The sequence below is a fragment of the Eptesicus fuscus genome, chromosome 3, assembly GCF_027574615.1.
Source record: "Eptesicus fuscus isolate TK198812 chromosome 3, DD_ASM_mEF_20220401, whole genome shotgun sequence".
Taxonomy (NCBI): Eukaryota; Metazoa; Chordata; class Mammalia; order Chiroptera; family Vespertilionidae; genus Eptesicus; species Eptesicus fuscus.
In genome coordinates, this window is record NC_072475.1 from 79,066,114 (window position 1) to 79,090,928 (window position 24,815).

Here is a 24,815-nt window from a genome sequence, read left to right on the forward strand (position 1 = left end):
TTTGGTTTATCTACTTGCTCAAACACTGAGTTTTTTGCCCAGTCAATATGGTTATCAGGAAGAGGAAGCAGTTGTAAGAAGACTATTTTCTGCATCTACTTTCTCTTCAGTATATTTTATTTCAAAATGATTATTATAGGGTTACCTTAACTAGAAATTTATTTTCCCATTTAAAATACTATTTATTTTCCCTTTTCTGAGACTTATAGTATTTCAAATATCTAGGTATTTTTATATGACTTCCATTATTAAAGGTGCTTGTTTTAGGAAAAATCTTCTCTATTTAAAATGAAATTTCTCTCTGAAACTATTCCTAGCAATTTATAAAGTGGCTTTTGTAGATTAGAAAAAAAGTAAGTTGGCTCCAAAATGACATTCAGATAAGCAGTTCTCTGAAAACAAGCTAAATGCCTACCAGTAGGGAATGGTTAGCTTTGATATATATTTGGTTAATAGAATGCAGAACTCAAAAAAATATGAACTAGACCTTTATTCATCAGTATGGATGGACAAGAACACCGAACGTGTAGAGCGGAAAACACAAACTTCAGAATATTACGTATTTGTTATGTAAATGTTAAACATCACAGAAGACAATGTTGTATGCCATATCATGCTTATGAATGTGTGTTTGTACCTGTGTGTGAATAAAATGTGGACTGACTACCTACTGAATTCATGATAGTGGCTGCCTCTGAGAGAAGCGTATCAGGAATAGGGAGGGGAACTTAAAGGTACATTTGAAAAAAATCCCTGAAAAGATACGTTTATTTTGGTTTGGGGGTTCGTGGACATTTGTTATATTGACATTGGGACTTCTGCCAACATTTTCATGATAAAAATTTTTCATGTACTATTTCCTCAGGAAATAAGTTCCAACTAGGAGCCATACATTTATCAAGGCTGGGAATGAGACTGAAGCTATTCTAATGCATCTATAGTAAATGATGTTACTCGGTGAAAAATGAAAGTTGACACAATGAATCTGAACACAGGGAAACCTCCGAGCTGACTTGGCTCTTGGGAAGCTGTAATAGCTTACAGGTGAAGAACAGAGACCCCAGCAGCAGACCCTGGCTCGACATATTCTAGCTCGGAGACCTTGGACAAGTCAACATACCTAAGCCTCAGCTTCCTCATCCAAAGAATGAGACTAACAGTGCCCATCTCAGCGCTGTTGCGAGGATTAGATGAGTCTGTGCATGCAGTAGCTATGCAACAAAAATTAGCTGTTGTTTTCTGTGGGCAGCCTCAAATCTTTTAGTGTATTATTTTCATTTTCACGCCCGAGTCTTTGCTAATGCTGTTCCTTCTGTCTGGATTATGTTTTATTTCCACCCTAGTTTCATCTGGCTAAATCTTTCTCGGAGGAGTTTCCTGAGAATTCTCTCAAATTCTTCAGAGAAGCTCCCCGGTCTTCCCCACCTGGGTCAGTTCCTACTCAAACCATAATTGTCCTGTAAAAGTTACTTGTGAACTACCAGCTCATTCCTGCCTCTCTTCTGGTTTGTAAACTGTTTTTCTTCTTCACTACTGTATCTTCAGCACCTAAAACACTCTTCGGCTTGGAGTAGGCATTGGGAAATGATTTTTTGACTAAATGAACAAAATTACTGCAGAAGGTGAAAACTTTCAGAATTAATATTTTCAGGAAATCAATTTGACTTAATGTACTTTGACTAAAGCATTAACCTACTAGTGAGTTAGGAAATAAAATCTAGGATTATATAATTTCATAAAAAAATATATATCGCATGTATTGGTTTATCTGCAATAATAAATTATAAGGTACCCCAAATGAAGAATACATCATCTGTGTAATGTGAGAGGTTTAGAGGCTCATCTAGTGATGGATAGCAGTATAAGTTAATCACATATTTGCATTTGCTGTGGAAAGCAGGAAAATGTCCAGCACTTTAATCTTAAGGTTTGATTCGTTTATCTGATATTTTGCCCTCCACTTAACTCACACTTTTTTTCTTTTAAAAATAGCAAGAGAGGGCCCTAACCGGTTTGGCTCAGTGGATAGAGCGTCGGCCTGCGGACTCAAGGGTCCCAGGTTCGATTCCGGTCAAGGGCATGTACCTTGGTTGCGGGCACATCCCCAGTGGGTGGTGTGCAGGAGGCAGCTGATCGATGTTTCCCTCTCATTGATGTTTCTAACTCTCTATCCCTCTCCCTTCCTCTCTGTAAAAAAGCAATAAAATATATTTTAAAAAAAAATAGCAAGAGAGGAACTAACTAACAGAAGATGATACTTCCCAGGAAGCAGTATAAGCTAGGCTCAATCAGAATAAACTGATGTAATCAGGACTTTGAAAAGGGGCTTTTGTAAGTCAGATAGAATGTTACAACTTTAAAAATACATATTTTATTAATTTTTAACTTTAGAGAGGGAGAGGAAGAGAAACAATTTGTTGCTCCACCGATCCATGCATTCTTTGGTTGATTCTTGTATATGCCCTGACTGGGATCGACCCCACAACTTTGGCGTATCGGGACAACGCTCTAACTTTTAAGCAAACGAAAACAGTAAACCCAGTGGAAGGGGGGCCTTCAGAGTTGGAGCAAAGGCAGGAAACTAGTTCCCTTTAGTTGTGAGTTTATTTTCTCTGGGAGAGAAACGTAAGGATGCTTTAAAATCTGAGGAAGGTCTTTGTGTTCAGATACTAGCATATTTATCCAGGAAAGATATTACATGGGATTTTGAACTGATTGCAAGCCCAAATTTATTAACTAAGTGGGAGAGCAGAACAAAAACATGAGCAAGCAAGAAATGGGGGCTTTCTACACATTAAAGGAATTTTTATGACTCAGAGGGTGTTAGGGAGGTGAAATTCCAGAGTTAGAAAAATAATGCAAGGCTCTACATTGATAAAGAACTCTATAAATTATAGCTTTGGGAGACTTTCCCCTCCCCACCTTTGGAGATTATACAACACAGATCCCTGGGAAAAATTACTATGTAGCCACATTTTCTCTCATCCTACTTCTCTGTTAACTGTAGTATACTGACATCATAAATAATTGCATTTTGAATGCATATATTCATTCATTCATTTATTCATCAGAACATGCTTATTTATATGCCAAGCGTGGAGTAAAAGCATCATTTTTAAAAAAAGGAGGTAAAACATCTCTTCCTTAGAATTGTGCAAAATTAGTTATTGCTCAGAAGTATGACCTAGTGGGTACTGCAAGATACCAAGTTACCAACTCTTTTTTGGATATTTGAATGTGTGGACTCATAAAACCCTGCTTATAACCACTTAACTTATTTATTAAACACCTGCCCAGAAATCAGGGATAATCAGGAGGACTTTTGAAGTCATGTGGTCAGAGGACTTTGTACGCTTTGGGAAACACTGGTTTTAATAACATTCTAATGCTTGAAATTAGAATGACTGATCCCTTGACTGACCCACAGTCTTGACCCACAGCACTGGCATCACCTGGGAGCTTGCTAGAAATGCAGGTTCCCAGGCCCTTCCCAGACCTACTGAATCAGAATCAGAATTAATTAATTAATTAATTAATTTATTTATTTATTTATTTTGTTAATCCTCACCCAAGGTTATTTTTTCCCCCATTGATTTTTAGAGAGTGGAAGAGACACACAGAGAGAAACACTGATGTGAGAGAGATACATCCATTGGTTGCCTCCTGCATGCGCCCAGACCGGGACTGGGGTTCAAGCCTGCAACTGAGGTAGTGCCCTCGACTGGAATCAAATATGCCACTGTGGGCGGCTGCTCTAACCACTGAACAACCGGCTAGGACCAGAATCAGAAGTTTAACAAGATGGCTCAAGTGATGCCAATGAACATTAAAGTTTAGTAAGCACTAGTAAATCCCCAAGTATTGTTTTATGTTTTTTGTTAATTCTTACTTGAGGATATGTTTTACTGATTTTAGAGAGGGGGAATGGGAGAAAGAGAAACATTGATGTATGAGAGAAACATTGATTGGTTCCCTCCTGTACACACCCCAACTGGGGATTGAATCTGCAACCTTGGTATGTACCCTGACAGGGAATCGAACCAGCAACCTTCCCGTGCACGGGATGATGCTCCAACCACCTGAGCCACACTAGCAGGAGGCCCAGTGGTTTTCAGAACAGAATATCTTTAGTAACAAGTGACTCATTATCCAGCAATGCATCATGTAGTTTCTTTAGGCAACCTAAATATTAGTGCTGCAGAAGACCGGGGGGAAAAAACAAGCAACGCTTAGAGAGTTTGGAGTTACACTTTAATATACACCGGTGGGCTTAGAGAAAAATTAATTCAAATTCTAAGCAGAGCAACAAGCAGAATTTTTCTTTTTATTAAAGAGCCAGCCCTATGTGTGCTTAGTGGTTATCTCGCTGGAAGCTTGTGGCCTCGAAAACAACACAGTTCTACCCAATTAATAAATACATCTGGCATGGCATGAGAGTATGAGCGCATCTAGTCTCTGGCCTACAAGGTCAGGCAGCTAAGTTTATCTTCCTTATTATTCAAGCAGGCTAAAGCAAAGTTATTTTTTCCAGAATAGGGGGCTGTCTAAAAAATAGCAGAGCTGACTTTACAGAAAAAGGGACTATCTAAATAGCAGAGAATTTCAAACAGTAGTTTTACAAAATAGGGGTTAGCCTTCTCATTAGCAGGTTCTTCCTTACCAAACTCAAACCTAACTCCTTGAATGTTCCATTCATCGGCCATGGCTTAACCACTGGTAACCTCAGAGCCTGGCCAATGCCTCTCCTTGAGGAAGGCCATCTAAACACAAGAATGGGCCCTAGCTGGTTTGGCTCAGTGGATAGAGTGTTGGCCTGCAGACTGAAAGGTCCCAGGTTCGATTCCGGTCAAGGGCATGTACCTTGGTTGCAGGCACATCCCCAGTAGGAGGTGTGCAGGAGGCAAGCTGATCGATGTTTCTAACTATCCTTCTCCCTTCCTCTCTGTAAAAAAAATCAATAAAATATATTTTAAAAAATAGCTTTAAACACGAGAATGGGCTATCTTATTTCTTCCCTTTATTTAAGCTTTTCCAGGTATAACTAAATTCCCATTCCCCCAGTTAGTTGTTCCTGGTATAACATCAAGGTTTCTTTACTCACTTATGTAGACTAGAAAATCTTAAAGGGCCCTTCCAACTTCAATATAGTGATTGCACCTTTACATAAGCTGGTAATAAGTAGTAGTGGGTAGGAGATGATAGAAACTCAGGAGCTGTATGTCTATACATTTAGGGAGAATGCTGCCGAGACACAGACTTATCATTATCCATAATTTCCTTAAGTTCACAATTCTGTCTCATGGAGGAGACTTCTATTATAATAATAGCCACTAAAAAGCACCGCCGCCTGCCTTCTAATTTGTAAATGTGCCAATTACTTAGCACTTCAGAAGTGAAAGGCATGCAGGAACACATGAAAATAAGCATTTTCTGTCTCTCTATACATTTTAAGATTTAAGATTTTAGTCTTAAGAATTACATTCTAGATTTAAGAAAAAAAATTAATAAAAAACTTTTAAGAAAAAAATTATCTTTGATCCACAACTCAGCACATCACCTGATTTCATTGTTCTCTGACGGCTTTCAGTAATGTGTTCGCACACGCATCGAACACGCATAAATAACCTTAGTGTACTCGGCTTTTAAAATGTTTCTTTCCTTGCTTGGCAGAATCTAAACATTTTTTCATGTTACTATGTGAATTTCATAATAAAGCATTCCTATTTCTGTATGTACGACATTAGAGTTCATGAGTGGCTTCTGAAATAAAGTATTTGGCATATTTTTGTAGGTTTTCATATTTGTTTATCAATATATCTTTTTTAAAAAATAACATTTTCTACTAAACAGGAAGTACAGGGCTGCAGCTTTTTTGTTGCTGTTGGTTTTTGTATCGGGGTTAGTCTTATGTAAGAAAAGCTGAAACAATGTCAGAAAAGCTGTAACAGGAGTATTTTAAGATTCTTTTAAAAATATTTTTTTGAGAAAGTGGCCACAGCACATTCTTAAACTAGTTGCTGTTTTTACTAATTTCCTCTCGCTTTCTTTCCCCTCATTTCTTCTTGCTGTTTTTTACTCTTCTTGACCTCCTCCTCATTCCCCGCTCTCCTCCCCGCCTCCGCTTCAGAGGGTTTTCAGAGCAACAGCTCCTTCTCTCACCTTCGCATGTGACAATAAAGCTGTGTGTATGTGGGGAGAGAAGCTGAAAAATAAGACAGATGGTTCTTTCATTACCAGGTTGCTTTGGGTGAATTGAGCTGGACATGTTATTTTTTTCAAGGGGACGGAGCTGGATCCTGTGGATAACCAGCCATGAACTACAGTAATGCAATAGGTGCTGCCGGGTGTGCTGTTGGATTTTTTTTTTTTTTTTTTTTGGCAATTTCATCATCCTGTCAAGTATTTTGGGGACAGGTCAGGAGTGAGTTTGCTAAAATAATCTTCATTAAAACGTTTTTAATGGATTAAAGATGTTCTCGGGTAACGAGCCATTCTTACAAGCATGCCATCTTTTGTGTTTCATTTCAGTACTTACACGTGAAGGAGCAGCACAACATTTGTGTTGGATAATTTCTAGTGGGACAACGATTGGGCAGACAGCCTCCTGAAGCTCCAGCACCCTGACCACATCCTTCACCTTAAGGAGCAGAGGGCCTTTGGGGAACGGATTCCTTAAAAGTGCAGGTAAGCGAAGGCAACGCTGCCGCTTGCTCAGACTTTTTAGATGGAAGTTTGAACACTGGCAATGCTCTTATACAATGAGACGATGTTTCCATCTCTAGCAGGTGACTTTGAAATACCCCCTGCTTGGTATAGGTAGGCCTGCCTGTTACCTTACCTCTTAGGAGTCTGACATGAGGCCAGTGTCTCATGTTAATATAACCAGTGTCTCTTCAGCATACCCCAAAGTTGAGCTAGGGAAGTTTTAAATATTACTTTCATTCTCAATATGAAGGGGTCTTCCTGGGGAATGTTTTAAACCAATCTGGAAGTAAAAAAAGTAAGAAAACTCTGAAGTTGAAACTATAACATTACATGAATCACAACTATTGTAGAAACTGCTGTTAACAAGCTGTGTGACTTTGGGCAAGATGCTTGCCCTGTCTGTGCCTTGTTTTCTCAATAGGATGACCTAGAATTCTCTCTCTATCTTTAAATACTACAATTAATAATAAGTTTATTAAAGCCCCTTAATGTGATTTTTAGGCATATTTTCCTTAGTATTCCTGGAACCTCAACTTACAAACATTCTGAGAAAGCTCTGGAGCTCAAATGTCCACCAGGAATTAGCACGATGTTTTATCCGTGAATCCATACAGTCTTTCTGGTTTGTTAAGATTCATCAGAAAACAGTTAATCTACTGGCAGATTTGTTTCATTACTGTTTTATTTGAAAATCCTTTTAGGAAGGGTACTTACTGACTGAGAACTTGATGCTTCAGTGGTACTGGCGAATATGGACATTTATAATGATTTTGGGATTTAGTTCTGGAGATTCTCTTGATCTCTTCGTTATTCAAACCGAAATTATTCACGAGTGTTTTCAAAGCCCTCCCCAGTGTCCCGGGCCACTGGGCTTGCAGAACTCCTAAGACTGAACCGGGATGCAGGTAGGGCTGGGTCTTCAGGTTTCTCACTGCAGGAAGCATCTTACTTTAGTGGAACTGGGGCTGAAATCATCTTGGTGATTTGTGAAACTGCCTTTCTTGTCAACCTTTCCATCTCCTGGCATCAAGAACATGGAAATATTTTTAATCTTTATAACATAACTAGTGGCTCGGTGCACGAAATTCATGCACATTAAAAGGGGATTAATTAGAGGAAATAATTTAATATTGCTATTTGCCCTTTCTCTATAATAGAAGTGTCAGAGATGAAAGAAAATTAGTAAAAATGTATATGAAAACCTTCCTCCTGTCAGAGTCTGGGGTGTGCTGTGGGACCCAGAGTCAAGTCCCTGCCCACCCGTGGTGCCTCAAAATCGCGTGAGACCCAGACCCAGCTGGTTCCAACCCCATTGAGCAAGATCAAGACCCAGCTGGCCCCACCCTTGTCAAGCCCGGCTGGGCAGGGGGCACAGCCTCAGGTTGCCTGGCCTGGCACTGGGCAGGGGGCACAGCCTCAGGTCCCCCAGCCCGGTGCCGGGGCAGGGTTGCGGCCTGAGGTCCCCCAGCCCGGGCCAGGGAGCGTGGCTTGAGGTCCCCCGTCAAGCCCCGCCAGGCGGGCAGCGCAGCCTCAGTTCTCCAACCTGGCGCCGGGGAGGGGTGTGCAGCCTAAGGTCGCCTGGCCCGGGCTGGGGCAGGGGACACCCCTTGAGGTGCCTGTCAAGCCCCACTGGGCGGGGGATGCACCTTGAGATCCTCCGTCAAGCCCCGTGGGCGGGGGACATAACCTGAGGTCCCCCATCAAGCCCTGCATGGCAGGGGGTGTAGCCTCAGGTCCCCTGGCTTGGTGCCGGGGCGGGGGGGCGGGGGGCATGGCCTGAGGTCCCCTGTCAAGCCCCACCGGGCGGGGGGCGCAGCCTCAGGTCCCTGCTGATTGCTCCTTAAGGCTCATTACCAGAACTCAGCCTCCGCTGTGGATGCAGCCATTTTGACTGTTACGGTGTGATGGTCAATTTGCATATTCCCTCTTTATTAGATAAGACTAGGGGTCTGGTGCACGAAAATCGTGCACTCGGTCCCTCACCCCGGCCTGCACCCACCTGTGCCCTCTTGCAGTCCAGGAGCCCTTAAGGGATGTCCAACTGCTGGCTTAGGCCCGCTCCAGGGAGTGGGCCTAAGCCATCAGTTGGACATCCTTAGCACTGTCATGGAGGTGGGAGAGGCTCCCACCACCGCCACTGCACTTGTTAGTTGTGAGCCTGGCTCAGTGCTTCTGGCTGAGCTGAGCTCCCCTTGTGGGAGCACACTGACCACCAGGGGGCAGCTCCTGCATTGAGCGTCTGCACCCTGGTGGTCAGTGCACATCATAGCACCCAGTCATTCCACTGTTCGGTCTATTTGCATATTAGCCTTTTATTATATAGGATGGTGAAGAGCATGGGTTCTGGTGTGTCCCGGGTCAAATCCCAGCCACTTACTTCTTGGGTGTTCTTAGGTTCATTATAACTTCTCTGGGCTTTATTGTCTTCATCTGTATGGTAGGGATGACAACTAGTGCCTTTCTTAAAGGGTGGTTTTGAGGATTAAAAGAATTATACATCTAAAGCATCTCAAATAGTTGTCACATGGTGTTCAGAAAATTTACACTCTTTTCCTTGCTATGCATGGCGGTTGTTGTTCTTCTGCCCCCATTCTCTAGTCCAGGGCCAGTGAACACTCAGCTCTCCTTACCTTGTTAGACATTGCTCACTCATCCTGGGATTTGCTTCTGAGCCTAGAACACAATATTTGAATCCTTCTCAACATTATAATGGATCCAAATCAGAGCGAAAGATAAAACCTCTTCTCTAAGTCAGATTATTTGTAGAGTTCTGGATTTCATTTCTTGCTTCAATTTGATATGCTGATTAAAACCTGGGTTATTTGTTTATTTGTATGAAGATTCAGATCAGTTTTATTATAAAAAGCATAAAAGGGTGTGGCTTCTAGAGCCAGAAATAGTTTAATTCTAAGATGAGTTTTGCAAATGAATTATTACTAACTTGAGTGCCTTTCATTTTATATTCATAAGAAGATGAGTAACATTTCTAAGTATCCCATCACAGATACTTTGAAATGTTGAAATGCATATGCAGAATGAAAGCGAGCACTGTAGTGGCAGCTTAGTTTTTGGAAGCTATTATTCACATGATGCCATGCATTCTGTAGGATCTTTCCCAGATGTTATGAAGGAAGTTTGTTAGCGAGGGCTTGGTGTATGCGCAGCTAGTACTTCCTTAGTTTTAATAGAAGAATTAAAACAAGATTATGAGAGTCCTTACCATGTACCGAACATTGACCTAAGTGCTTTACATGTACTACTTACAATAGCCCTATTAGGTAGCACCATTATTCCCATTTCACAGGAGAGGAAACTGAGGCATAAAGAGGTTAAGCGACCTCCCAGGGTTGTACAGAGGTAGAGCTGAGACTCAAACCTAGGAGGGCTATACCCAGGTGGGCAACCTTAACACCTAATTATGCTGCTGCCTACAAAGGAGAAACTGAACGAAGAAGAAGATGAGAAGATGAAAGTACTAACTTACAGAAGTCTTCAGTGCCAGGCTAAGGGATTTTAGCTGATTTCGCAGACAGTGAGAGCCACGGAAGGTTTTCCTGTGGGGCGGGTGACACAGCGAGAGCTGGGCTTTTCGGATCTTCTGCCAGGTGCAGCATTCGGGCTGGCTTAAAGGGAAGAGAGATTAGAGATGATTGCTAGTAGCTGAGAAGCAATGAGAACGTGGGTTTGGGAAACAGGGTTAAGATAAGAGTTTGAGGACACCTGCATTTAGGTTGTGCTGAGGGGGAAGAGGAGACCTAGAAGCTCAGGCAGAGAAGCTGGAGGGGTGGGACCCAGGCCGTGCAGTGCCACGCAAGGGAGGTGCTTCAGGAATGGAAAACCACAGAGCTCAGAGAGGCCTGGAATGAAACACAAATTAGCGGGTTGTTTACTGCGCAGCCACGATGAGGCAGGCATCGCTCTGGAGGAGGATCCACGGAAAAATGCTCTCCTGTGCTGCTGACGCCGCTGCTTCGAAGTGAGGTAACCTTTGGCAAGTTTAAATTCTTCTCAGGCTTGGCTGCCTGTTCTGGACTATGGTGACTTAAGAAAGACCTTACTCGGTTCAAAAGGCCTGAGCCCTTGCAGTCTTTCCAGCTCTGGGATCTGTAATTCTGGGGTCCACGTAGTGAACAGCAGTCGTTGGAAATGTTGGTGTCAAGGTGTGGCTGGTGATTCGGCTGGCAAGTCAGAAGGCGATGCAGAGAGTGAAGCGTGTCCTGCAGACAAAATCTGAGAGGCGTCCTATACAGGGGTGGGCCAAAGTAGGCCTACAGTTGAAACACAGAGTTTATTCTTGTATTCTTTTTTTTAAAATATATATTTTGTTGATTTTTTTTACAGAGAGGAAGGGAGAGGGATAGAGAGTTAGAAACGTCGATGAGAGAGAAACATCGATCAGCTGCCTCCTGCACACTCCCCACTGGGGATGTGCCCGCAACCAAGGTACATGCCCTCGGCCGGAATCGAACCTGGGACCCTTGAGTCCGCAGGCTGACGCTCTATCCACTGAGCCAAACCGGTTAGGGCTCTTGTATTCTTATTAATTAGTATTGTTTCCATATGAGCAACTATAAGCCTAACGTTGCCCACCTCTGTGTTTCCTCTCAGAAATACCGGTAGTGTCACAGCAATACTGGTCGTAAACGGGAGGATAAGACTGAAAACAACACAGAAATGAAAATGCCTAGGGGATTTACAAAGAAAACCCAAACAGCCCCTAGATGGTGAAAGTGACTTTTCTGAGAGTCTCACTAGTGTCTTCCAAGAAGATTCTGTTGGTTGGAAATTTTAAAAGGTCAAGCCCAAAGGACTTTTAAAAAAGATAGCATGGAATTTAGAACCATCTTCCAGTTCTTCTAAAAAACTATTTCTGGTGAAGCCCTGATCCTCTCAGTGGCACATCATTCTTTTCCCCTGGGGCCCCCATCACCTGGGGATCTCCTTAAAATGCAGGTTTGACTCAGCAGATGAAGGGGGGGAGCGGAGATTCGCATGTCTGTCGAGCTCCCAGGTGATGCCAATGTGGCTGGTCAATGGACCCCACTTGGAGTAGCAGGGTCTGCAATATTTAGCTTTTCTTCTCACAACATAATTATACTCGGTCTGAAACAGTGTAACTTGGCTCCCTTGTTACAGTGTAACTGTTCCCCATATCCTGAAGTAGATGAGTACACGTGCATAATGAGGGCTAGATATCAATAGATATTAACAGATGGATCATTCCTTGCCTCTGTCAGGGGTTTGTGGTTTTCAATTATGTCAGTAATTTGAATTGTTATAGGTAGGGGCTTTTTCCTTTTAACTGAGAGATTGAAGCAAATCTGTTGTTTAGGAATAGGCATCAGAATGCAATATAAAATTTTCATATAAACTTAAGCATACATTTACCAAATGACCCATGAAGACATATGCCCACCCAAAGACTGGTGCTTAAATGGTCAATGTAGCTTTATTTACAGTAACCAAAAACTGAAAAAACAAACAAACAAATGTCTATTAGCTGGTGAATTGGTAAGTTATAGTATAGCCACACAATGGACTATTACTTAGCAATAAAAAGGAATGAATTCTTGGTAGAAGCAACAACGTGGACATTTTTTTCCAATTATACTAATTGAAATAAGCCAAAAATAACATTTATATGAACTTTTAGAAAAAGCAAAAACCACGGTGATAAACAGATAAAGAGACAGGAACTAGGGGAAGGGAGCTGACTACAAAGAGGAACTTTTAGGGTGATGGAAATGTTTAGTATGATTTTGGTTGTTGTTACATGACCATATGCATTTGTCAAAACTCATCAGATTGTACACTTAAAAGTGGCTAATTTTATTATAGAAAATTTTTATCTCAGTAAAGTTAGTTGAAAAAATTGGCCATAATCATTAACCTGTTAAGAATATCTAATACTCCTTGGAGGTTATCTTATTAGTGGGAAATTAATATAAGGAAATAGAGAAAATATCGCCTCTGAGAGAAAATATGAAGAAACAGTAGGAACATAAGAAGTTCTCTTAAAAACTTGTTTGTGTATTTTCAGTGTAGCTGAATCTAAAGGGAGAAAGCTCGAAAACAGGAACTTCACTTTATTTTTAGCATCCAGAATAGTATGCTATTAGCTGAATGATTTGAGTGTGTCCCACTGTGCTACTAAAAAAAAATTCTGTTGAAACATCATCTTTCTTTCTTTCTTTCTTTCTTTCTTTCTTTCTTTCTTTCTTTCTTTCTTTCTTTCTTTCTTTCTTTCTTTCTTTCTGTTTTTTGTATTCTTTGCCGTGAGCACATCCAGTTTTCAGGGGAAGATTCAGTCATCTGCTTTGACAGTGACAGCTTACCTTTAATCAGATGAACATATCTATCTATGAAAGTCTAGTAAAAGCACAGGCTTTCTTCAAACACTGAAAGAGAAGGTGTATGTATATGTGATAGACTAGATGCCTATCATTGTATTAGCAGAACTGGGGGAAGAGGAGAGAAAATAAGTTAATTATATATGTTTTTCTGCTTTGCAGAAAGGAAAATAATAATGTATTTAGAAACCAGTCAGAATGTGTACAGTTGGTCCAATTTGTTGATATTATACAAATAGGGTTTTTTTGTGGGGGAGGGGCACATAAATCAACTTATAATTTTCTATTAATTTACTCAGCAATGTCAGAATTTCCCACCCTTAATTTTTATCAAATAGCAGTAGCTTAACACCTCATATTTAAATTTAGCTTTTCCAGTAATATTGCGTATTACTTAATTTTATTTGTGCTATTTTATTCTTTATATATGCCCTATTGAACATTTTCAGGTTCTTCTAGCAAAATCCCTTCAACTAGACTACCGATTCACTAAGATTTCTCTCTTTAATTGTGAAATGAGCAGTTTTTCATATTATAATGTGTCTAAGTAAGTGTATTTTAATAAATGCATCCATTTAATGCATATGCTCTTGCTTTACTTCAAAAAGTTATCAAGTGAATATATTAAATTCATGATGTGATAGTTTAAAAATACAGTAATTATCGTTTCCTACAGTGTACAATTTAAAAAAATCCAGACAGATCTGAGCTTGAATTCTGGTCACTGCTCTGGGAACTGAGCATCTTCAGCCTGGGGCGGGTAGTATCCCTGCTGTCATCATCGTGTGTGCAAAGGGCTTAGGGCGGTGCTAGGCATTTAGGAGGCACTTAATGACCTGTGCCACTATTCACAGGATCATCAACACCAGAGGGTAGAGGTCCTTGGTATGGAAATGAGGTCATGGACACATTTGGATCATCCAACTAGTAGTAAGGCCTACACTTAAAAGAGGGGTGGTAAATGAGTTAAGGAGGACTGAGGCCTTTCCGTCTGTCATGGTGGGCCCTTTGTGTCTCCGTTAAGGCTTGTCTGTATGAAGATGGCTAGGTCTGGGGGGCTTAGGGCACCCATAGGGCTGGACCAGAATCTAGATATTAATGCACAGCTAGAGCTGGAACGAATGCTCCCAAGGGCATGTGATTGCAGAGACTAGTCATAAACCAAGTCATGAATACGAAGAGGAAGGAGGGCAGGATGTAAGACCTGTTGGCCAAATTCTGCCAGTCTTCAGGAGAGGTCATTGCGAGCTGAGGATGGTGGAGACCCGAATGGAGAAGGGCCTCTCCCAGGGCTGGATGGACACAGGCTGTCAGCGGGCCCCCTGGTAAGGCTGTGGAGAGGAGCTGTGAAGAGGGGCACCTGGCTAAGGGGAAAGTTGTGGCTGAAATCCTGCCCATGCCAAGGTAATGTGGCCGTGGGGCTATGTGAAAACAGAGGGCATGTCCTTTTCTAATGGGCACAACTTTGCAAGTTACTGGGTGTTGCTGCTGAGCGGCAGTGCATTTGGGTGCGAGAGGAGACAGCATCAGGGGAGCAGGACATCTGTCACCGAGGAAGCAGAGAGCCTATGGGGACAGAGTGGATGAGGACATGGTTTGGGATCCTCCTTACTAACAGATTTGAAGTTCAGCTGCAGAGCTGCTGGGTGGCTGAAGGAGAGGAATGCAGACACTGAAGAAAGACGCTCTAGGTCAGGGACCTGGACAACCAGGTCTAGCAGATATGTCCAAACAGTGTGGAGTCAGCAGGAACCTGACCAGCCTGTTGAGTAGCTACTTGAGGGCTCCTCAGGCTCCCTTTCCTTGGGCCGGGATCAGTCCCAGAGCTGGAAGTGGGGCCGAGACTATATGTGGGCATCAGGAAGCGCCTGTAGCCAGGTCTAGAGGAAACTGGCACAGAGAGGCCAGGCAGGCTGGGTCTGTGTGTACATACATGCTCAGATTCGTGAAGAGTGAAACTGAGGGGCTTTCATTCCTTGGTGTTGCATGATATTGAGATGCCCACAGGGTTTCTATACTTGGTGAATAGAACAATGCTTCCAGGATTATTGCGGAATATACCTTTTTTCCTAGTACAGTGGTCGGCAAACTCATTAGTCAACAGAGCCAAATATCAACAGTGCAACGGTTGAAATTTCTTTTGAGAGCCAAATTTTTTAAACTTAAACTTCTTCTAACGCCACTTCTTCAAAATAGACTCGCCCGGGGCATGGTATTTTGTGGAAGAGCCACACTCAAGGGGCCAAAGAGCCGCATGTGGCTCGAGAGCCACAGTTTGATGACCACTGTCCTAGTAGGTTGTTGAAAAAAACATTAGAAGGGCCTAAAAATAAGGCCATTTTCAAGTGACATTTTATAGGTTACTAGCGTTCCCGTTGCAGGAAAAATCCTGCAATAGGATTTCCTGCTGCACTCTACCCCGCCTCCGTTCCTCCCTTGTCGCCTGCCCCGCCTTCTCCTCCAGCCCGCCTGTGTTTCCTTTCGCCCCCAGCCCTGACTTCACTCCTCCCTTCTCCTCCCCCCCCCCCCCCCCCCCCCGGCTTGCTTGCTTCTTCGAAGCTTTACTCCCTTCTGCAGCTCTTGGATTCTTTCGACGCTGTCTTGATATGCAAATTAGCCACCATCTTTGTTGGGGTAATTTGCATACTCGTCCTGATTGGCTGGTGGGCGTGGCTTGGCTGGTGGGCATGGCTTAGGTGTAGCGAAGGTGCGGTCAATTTGCATATTTGTCTATTATTAGATTAGATTTTTTTGTTGGCTTTTATAAGTAATGTTCTCATGGTTGCTCTGGGACTCGGGAGTATGCATGGAATGAACCAAGCACCCTCTAATTTGATTCTTATGCATACTATAGTATGAGAACCACTGGTCTAGGACATTCAACAGAACCATGGAGAAAAATAATTAATGGATTTACTAAAATCCAGAGGAATGGGATCAGGAAAAACAAGCTGGGGAGTAATTGGGTTTTATTTTAGCACAGTTTATGACTATAAGCTTTCCATTTCACCAACCCCGAGAATTGATACTGCTCAGGGAGCTGATGGGATAGATGAATTAGAGAAACATTCTGTGATGTTAGTCTGGTATCAGAAGGATGTGCATTTGTAAAAAAGCTCACATCGGGAGAGAGGCCTGGCTCTGGTCTGGGAAATAAGGGTTTGATCCTGGTTCTGCTGCTTATCAGCGCAGGAAAGTGACTGCTGCTCTTAGCGCTTCAGTTTCCTCATTTGTACATATGAGCTGTAAGTCGACCACACCCTTCACAATTGTGAGGGTTACATGAGATAATACACCCCAAGCACTTATCACAGGCCTTAGCACATGCTAAGCACTCACATATCTTAAGATTCTCATCAGCCATTATTCACGGGGCATTTTCCAAATGTGAAGCATTTGGGGTAAAAAATTAATACAAAGCATCTAGTTGTAGCATCTGCAACTATCTTCAACAACTGTCTGCTTATCGTCTATGTGGCAGGCATTGTTAGAAGTGCTGGAAACAAAATGATAAGACAGACAGTCCTGCTCTCGGAGCTTTCAGTCCAGTGGGATAACCACTCTACTATCTGCTGTGGTCTCTGTCTTTGAGTAAATCCTTTTTCCCTCCCTGGTTCTTTTCCTCCAGGCTCTAAAGTCCCAGAGCAGTGTGTCTCACAGGTTAGCAGGCTTAAGACCCAGATTGGAAGGTGCTTGTTTCAAAGCACTTACCTGAGGGGATTCAGATTGAGGAGGGAATGTTGACTAGCCCGGCTGGTGCTGACCCAGGCACCTGCCATGTCAGTTTGGAGAACGCTGCCCCGGGGCCACTTCCCTTTTGCCAGTATCTGAATTTACCCTTTTGGAACCCTCGCTGCCAGCGGAGCACTGTCAGGAAGTTATAGATTAGAATTCTCTTTCGAGTTCTCCTCCTGCCTTTTATTTTGAGAGACAGGATGGCACCAGGAATAGAACCGTGCGCACAGGTGGTCAGACTGTCCGTCTATTTCTGTCTCCCAGACTGTGTGACCTGGGTCAGCTCACTTCAGAAACTTTCAGTTCCCTCACGCATTAAAGTCGTGCCCGCACACCCACTTATCAAGCTTGTTTTGATCCTCAAGTGAAGTGGACATACAAGTGTTTTAAAGCTCTGCACCAAATAAAATATACTTTTATTTTTAAAGAGAAGGAAAAACTGTTGCCGGGATTGAGCTCACTTTTGCAGATATAGGTTATTCATATATTGGATTAAATATAATTTAGGAAATAAACGTTTGATCTCTGCCAATAAGTCCTACTCTCCCTTGAGGCCCTCGAGTCACACTTTAGATGAACAATTGCTTCTATGATATAAACTGTAAAGGGTGTCTAGAGAGCCTGGTCTTAGGAGCAGCTGCAGCCAAGAAGCTGGCATCTGTCATGTTTAGTGTCAAGAACTGGAAAACTTGTTTGTTTTGGTAAATGCAGCTATATTGAAGGACCTTATAATTAAAAAAAAAAAAGATTTTTAATTGATTTTAAGGAAGAGAGGATGGGAGAGGAAGAGAGAGAGAAACATTGATGTGAGAGCAAAACATTGATCGGCCGCCTCCTGCATGCCCCCTACTGGGGATTGAACCTGCCCTGCTGACTCCTGGCCCTCACTGGGAATCGAACCCGCAACCTTTCAAGTGCACAGGATGATGCCCAGCCAACTGAGCAACACTGACCAGGGCTATAAATTAAAAACAACAACAACAACAACAACAACACAAAAACAGGCATTCTAACTAGTTTTCCTTTGAATACCTTTGCTCAAAGCAAAATCGCCCTTCCATTTATAAAATATAATTAGAGAATTTGTTTATTTCTGGAAGATTTTTCCTGTGAGCAAACAGGAACTATAGTTTATCACAAGGATATCCTGGTTGGTCCAAGTCTGTTTTGCAACTTGAATCTGGATGCTTTGAATTGTCTGTGAAATACAACAGCGTGGCTCAGCTTCCTAAATTTTCTCAGGTGGTGTACGCAGCAGCTCCTCAAAGAGTAGGCTCATTTTACTTTCTGAAGAAAAAAAGAACGTTCTCTCATACTTCTTTGTTTATAACTAAACCACATTTGTGAATGAAAATGTTGGTTACCCATACTTCTGTGCTCTGTGAAATAATACATAAATTTCCCCAAAACTGTGTTTTGGGGGACAGATAAACAAATTGAAATGTAAATACTGAATTTTTTCTCTATGTCATATGCTATCTTGTTTAGATGTAAATATGTCTTTAAAAAATACTGATACTGTTGTCATCCTTGTTGGATGTTTGCATAAATGATGTTATTCGAGGTGGAGCCTTAAATATTTAATTTGAGTACTTAAGTAGTTGTTTGGTGACTGTTTTGGCCCATGGTAAAATGCCTTCCAAGACTTAAACATATCCTATATTCATATTTGGGTGATACCTCCACGGGCGGGAAAATAAAATTTGCATTCAGTCTTTGGGATGAGATAAGCCAAGTCCACATCAGCTCCCTGTCCACACTGACAGTCCTATCTTGTCATCATGAAGCGTGGCTCGTGGCCTCTGGCCAAAGTGTTTACTAGTTTCACCTCTCTCACGTATACAGTGCATTGCCTTTTAGAACCAGGCTGGAGGTCAGTTCCTTGACGGTTCTCTGCTCATCCAGCACAAGAGGAGGAAGGAAAGCTAGCATTTGTAGCACATATTATAAGGGCCAGTCTCTGGGCTGGCTATCTTGTCTGTCTGAGCCATCAGTTAGCCACTTCAGCGATGTGTCTAATATCCCAAGCACCTCCCTGGCTTGAACTTTGACTCGGATAATCCCAAACCTTAATTCTCTCCATCACTTAGATTTTACTAATGATTTCTCAATAAACAGAACCACGCTTCCCCGCCCCCCAGTCAATATTATGCAATTTATTTTCTGCTTAATACTAAAAAAATTTAAGGTCATTTTAAAAATGCCCTATAATACATCCAGATAGCATGCATTACAGTGGGTGAGGAAGACAGAACAAAGTGCAAAGGGAGGAACTTGCTTTGTTCCCTTTGCCATCAGCCGATGCTGGGCTTTCTGCCAAAGCAACACCCAACTGCATCTTCCTGTCAGGTCAATAAGAATACAGCACAGGCCGCATTAAGCATGAGCCAAGCCTCAGTTTGGCTTTCTCAAAACCCATGCACTTAACTGTGTAGCAAGAGAACAGCTGACTTTATGTTAGTGCACACAGACCCAGGGAAAAATCCTGAGAATGAAAACGTCCCCCTTAAGTGGAGGGCAGGGAAAGACCAAAGATACAGATTGGCCACTCCAGGCTGGTAATTAATAGAGTTTATTAAGGGAAACGTACATATGACACATGTTTTAGGCTGTTGGAAGACAAACTGGATGCCACCAGAACAGCAGAAGTCTAAGATCAGAAAGAAAAATATTTAGTAGGGACTTGAATTGAGAGGTCTTCTCCCTCTATGAGAATTACACTTGTGGCCCGATGTTTAGATGTTAATGTGGCCGCAGTCTTTGAAAACTGACCAGGCTGTGTAAACCATACATGTGGGTGAGGGGAGGTGGTGCTTCCTGGCATGAGGAGGTGAATACAGGGAGGAACATGCCAGACCAGGACTCCTACCTTCTCCACTCTTTCGATAGTGCTTCCATGGCTCCTCATTGCGTTAGGATAACAGGATCCCACCAGAGACTGAGCATTTCCTCCCCACACAGGCCTGGGGAGTATCTGACTCACCCTGGGAAGTAACAGGAACATCCCACTGCAGACACTGTCCCCGGTCCAGGGACCATAGGGCCTGGTGCTCTGTGCTCTGTATATAATAACTTTGTCTTTTGCATTTAATTGCATGTGGAAATGAGGACTTATTTATTTCCGTCTTTGAAGTAAAAGTGGGAACTACATAAACATGTTTTGAGTTTTAAAAATATGTATATTCTCTAAAGGCTTTTTTTAAATTTAACGATTGTATCAAGGTTTTTGCTGTTCTATTGGGGTACATCAGATTCCTACAGATGTGTGATGAGCTACTATACCGTATCATAGTTTGTTGGACCATCCAGTGTGAACGAATCAAAATTATACCTATTTTTTTTGTCAGATTGGCAAAAATATATATATATATATTTTGGTGTGCCACAGAATTGTAGTAATTAGTTTATGTGTGCCATGAGATGAAAAAGGTTGAAAATCACTGATTTAGGAGATGGAACCTCCATTCAATAACTGTATTGACCAGGTCACTGTATTTTTAAGGGCAGCCCTGCTCCTTTGCTACGCCCACTCTTCCGGTGTACCCAACTGTAGTGCCAACTGATGGCTCATTGCTAAAGTGTGTCAAGGCATCTGATTCCTGGTTACCAAGGTGTGGATGCCTTACAGGCAGGGACATGTAAGACAAGGTCTGCCTCATGCCCTTGTGAGTCCAAACCTCTTGTCCCCATAAAGGTTTGTTCATAATTATCCACCTTTTTCTTTATTGTCATTGTCTAAGATTTAAAGGCACTCCCTTTAAATGGCCCACCTGTCAGTATACAGACAGGATCAGCAGTCAAGGTTCATGCATGATTACCAACCAGACAGCTCCTAATTCAGCCCATTGTTCCTGTTTCCACCCAGGTAGTGTTGGGGGATGGTTGGATGGTAACTGCCATCCAGGAAGATGGAGTATCCTGCCTAGAGCCCTACCAAGCTCCAGCCGGAACTTCCCATATTCCTTCTTTGCAGATTGCCGGGGCTGACTAAGGAATAGGAATGGGAGCATTCGGAGGGTCTGTATATTCAACAGGGCCTAATAATTGCTGCATCTCTGAAGGCAGAGGACTATTTGACGGTGCTACTCTGTTGTCAGTAAACATGCCATTCAGTGGGTGTGGGAGTCTGAGCTGTGGAAGAGCCCGTTCTGTGTTGTCTGTCCACCCACGCTTAATGGCAAGGGAAGTACTTATTGTGACTGTCTGCTCTTTGGTGAGAGCACTGTATTCTTTGTCAGTAGTTGCTGTTCTATTGGGGTACATCTGATACCTGCTTCCTTCTATAATTGGGACCCAAATCCAACGGGCACTCTTTCCTTTTGCTGTTTTTGCCAGAATGGCCAGCCCATGCCTCCAGGGTTACTGAAACATTTAACTCAGATGGCAACCCTGCCTGGGATATTCCAAGGACTTTAATTTGACCAGTGCTTTTATCTTCTCAAAGGCAGCCTGTTTTCGGCTCCCTGTTCCCACATATGTCCCGACTTAACTAGACAATATAATGGTTGAAGGCATTGTGCTATGTGGGGCATAAATGTTTACCAGTCCCCCAGAATTCCACAACATTCTCTTTCCCATTTTTTTGGTGGATAGGTTAGGCTAGTACTTTGTGACAGTGCAGGTCTCATACGACACTAAAGGACTTTACTGCAGTGCCCGGGCCTGGAATTTTCTGTGTATTCCCTGCCCATCCTCCTTGCTGTAGGTGGCTCAGGAAGGCCTGCAAAGTTCTCTGCACCAAGCAATTCTTCACAGGTTAGCATTAGGTCATCAATAGGAGCCCCTTTCACAGAGGTCGGGAAGGAAGACGGTGCAGGTCCAGAGCCACCATCCCGGGCACATGGTGGGGCGAGGCAAGTAGCCTTGAGGGAGCAGCTGGAAGGCAAACCCAAGTGGGAACACATTTTCTCACAGTTCTTTGTCACTGTGAGGGCATCATCCTTGCAGCAAGGAAAGGCTACAACCCATCCAGAAGATATACACACAACAAGGATGTAATGGATAACAGCACCAACTGCATCTGGTGGATGGTTGGATGGTAATTGCCATCAAGGTAGATGGAGTTGCAGGTGAATTAAGTCCTGCTTAAAGGCACTAGGGTGAACGAAGGAACGCAAATACCGAGACATGGGGTTTTCCAGGGAGCCTGGAAGAACCAAGCGGCCGTCGGGTTTTCCATAGCCCTGACTATTCATTTGATGGACAACCCTTGTTTGCCCATCTTAATTTCCCTGACTCAGGAGCAGACTGTTGCCATATTACAAGGACATCAGGACAGCAAAAGTCTGGCAATGAGGGGTCATCCTTGCAGAAGCAGGTGGACTTCATCCATATGTGCCATAATCTTTATAGATTTTGCTGCTGCTGCCTTTTGCTGAAAGTCGTCCAGGGCATTTCAAATGCAAGAGGTTAGCTTTTACTATGGAGAAGATTCCATTTTATTTAGTAATCAAAGACCTGATTAAAACAACGTAAAGCAAAGAAAATTATTTTTTAAATTATTTTTAAAATGTTGGTATTGATTTCAGAGAGGAAGGGAGAGGGAGAGAGAGATAGAAACATCAATGACGAGAATCATTGCTTGGCTGCCTCCTGCATGCCCCACATTGGGAATCAAGCCCACAATCCGGATGTTTGCCCAGACTGGAAATTCAACTATGACCTCTTGGTTCATAGGTTGATGCTCAACCACTTAGCATGCTGAGCCAGAAAATTATTTTGCGAAAATATAGAATCTTTGTTTTCTAAGCAGAAAACTTGTTATAATATCTTATCAGGAGCAGACCCAAAATCCAAAAAAACTTGGTCTTTTTAACTGAGAGAAAGAGAACCAAACTCTGTTACTTAATTAAATCCATTTTAATCTTGGCAAGCTTAACAACACATTAAAAATAATTTTCTTCAAAGGCTTCTTCTCATAAACATTCTACAGTTATTGCTAAAGCCATCACTTAAAGGCCTTTTATTCTACTTAAATCTATTTATTTTATTAGTTCTTAACAATTATGTTTAGATTACCCACAAAACTTGATAAAACTTTAGATAAAATCAGCCTTCATTCTAAGTTATTTTTTGCTGATAAATTTATAAGCCTAGGTAAAACAAAAGGTAAAGATGTATCTGTTTTAATTAAACTAACAAACTTAAGGTAGTTTTAATATCAGATATTTTCCCAAATCTCTTGATCCTGAAAAGCATTTAGGTTGGTCTCTATATTTCTGACAATTTTAGAATACTCAATCCTTAATTTAGTGCTTAAATCCTTTAAGCCGATTAAACATAGTTCTTTTACCAGTCAGCAATACCACTTGAAGGTAGAAAATACCACACAAATACAACATGTATATAGACATACATGAACCTACAAACAGATGCACACGGAGACCTCATGGCTTCCATAGAAGAGTGTGCTCTGCTCACAGGGTCTTTCCTCCCTCACCTCTATCAGCCGTCCTGAGCTAACAGAGTGTAGACATTCCAGTGTCTTTTTCTAGTTTCAGTTCTCCTTCTACTTTGCTAACCCTGGCTTCTCGCTGAGTGACAGTGGCCAGTCAAACCACCCATAATAGGGACCAGCCTATGGTCATAACTTTTCCTGCCTGGACACAGATGTTTGAGATCATCTGGCATTCGGGGGGCATCCCTGTACTCACACATATATCGAGTATAGGGGCCGCCCCACATGAATGTACTAGTATATGTCCAACCTGGGATTTCCCCTACAGATGCCCTTTTCCCAAAGCCCGTTTTTTTTGGTCTCCAGCCTGGCTTGCCAATTGTTAGTTATACTCAAACCCTGGAAAAGCCCAGAGAAAGAAAATCTACCTCTAAAGTGGAGGACAGAAAAAAAGGCAAAGGAATAGGCTGGCCACTCCAGTTTGGCAATTAATAGAGTTTATTAGGGGAAACTTAACCTAGGAGACATGACCAGGGTGACTGCAAGGCAAAATAGATTCCTGCGCCCACTTGGCAGGTGCCAAAGGATTATATAGAAAAAGGGGTGTGGGCGAGGGTAGTCACAGTCTAGTATGCGGGTGCCAGCTGGTATGGGAAATCACGTGCTTGTCCATGTCAGGTCAGCAGCCTGTTCCAGGAACCAGCATGAAGTGGAGGCAGGGGAAGCGGTGCTGATTTATGTCAGAATAAACATCAGTTCCCATCAGTCTCTGAGTGGTTGCAGTAAGCAACCTCCCTCTTCTGTCCCGGGTCCAGCTTGTGCCTCCGGCAGCGGTCTCGTCATGGGACAATCTCTCCGCCACACTTTAGGGTTAGAAAACAAACAACAGTAAAATACACAAACATACTCGGCACGTGTTTTTGTGTCCTGTGTGGTGCCAGGTGCCTGTCATTTTGGTGGTGTGCTCTCAAGCGTAAACACATGAGTTAAGGGGATTGTTTGATAAAATGTAGATACTACATGTGGTTTCCTCTGTTTAAAAATATTTGGGGAATGACGATAAATGCATATTTTGGTCCTCAGGTTGGAAGAGGTGAACAGACTTACCTAAGGTCCCCCGAGCTGGGAATTATGTGGAGTTGGGCCATGAACCCTGTCTTCTGATTTCCAACCGGTGTTGACGCTGCACAGGGATTATGTATACTAAATTAGAAGTATGCGTAAACTAACGTTTGCTCGTTTAGTTTATTTGCTCTCCCCTGACATAGCATTCATGTTTTACTAATTTATCACAGTGGAATGTGGGGTGGTGGCTGTCTTAATAGCAGTGGGAAGCACCAGCTGCCACCTGGGAGGCAAGATTGTCAGCCTTGCCTGGATACTCACTACAGGTTAGCACACAGCCCACGTGCTCAGTAATTCCAGAGGTCTCGACTCGAATAGGGTACAGCACAATTATGACATTTGTTAACAAGACCTTAATGATCAAGGAAAGTCTAAATTATGTTCAGTGTATTCTACTTAGGAAGACAAAGGGATGATTTATTTTAAGAGTTCCATTTACACTTATTTTACCATGAAAAGGGAGGCAACATTACATTATTTGGAAATGCATGCAACCACATTTG

The 24,815-nt window shown here is 42.5% G+C and overlaps 1 protein-coding gene across 5 annotated transcripts in view; it reads left to right on the top strand.

Moving 5' to 3' along the window:
- ST3GAL6 (ST3 beta-galactoside alpha-2,3-sialyltransferase 6) overlaps positions 1-24,815 on the top strand; it is a 104,459-nt gene that overhangs the window by 14,714 nt on the left and 64,930 nt on the right. For all 5 annotated transcript variants that reach the window (XR_008555601.1, XM_054714031.1, XM_054714028.1 and 2 more), the window contains exon 2: positions 6,529-6,684. The gene's annotated coding sequence lies outside the window, so the exon portion shown is untranslated. The remainder of the gene's footprint in view (positions 1-6,528; positions 6,685-24,815) is intronic.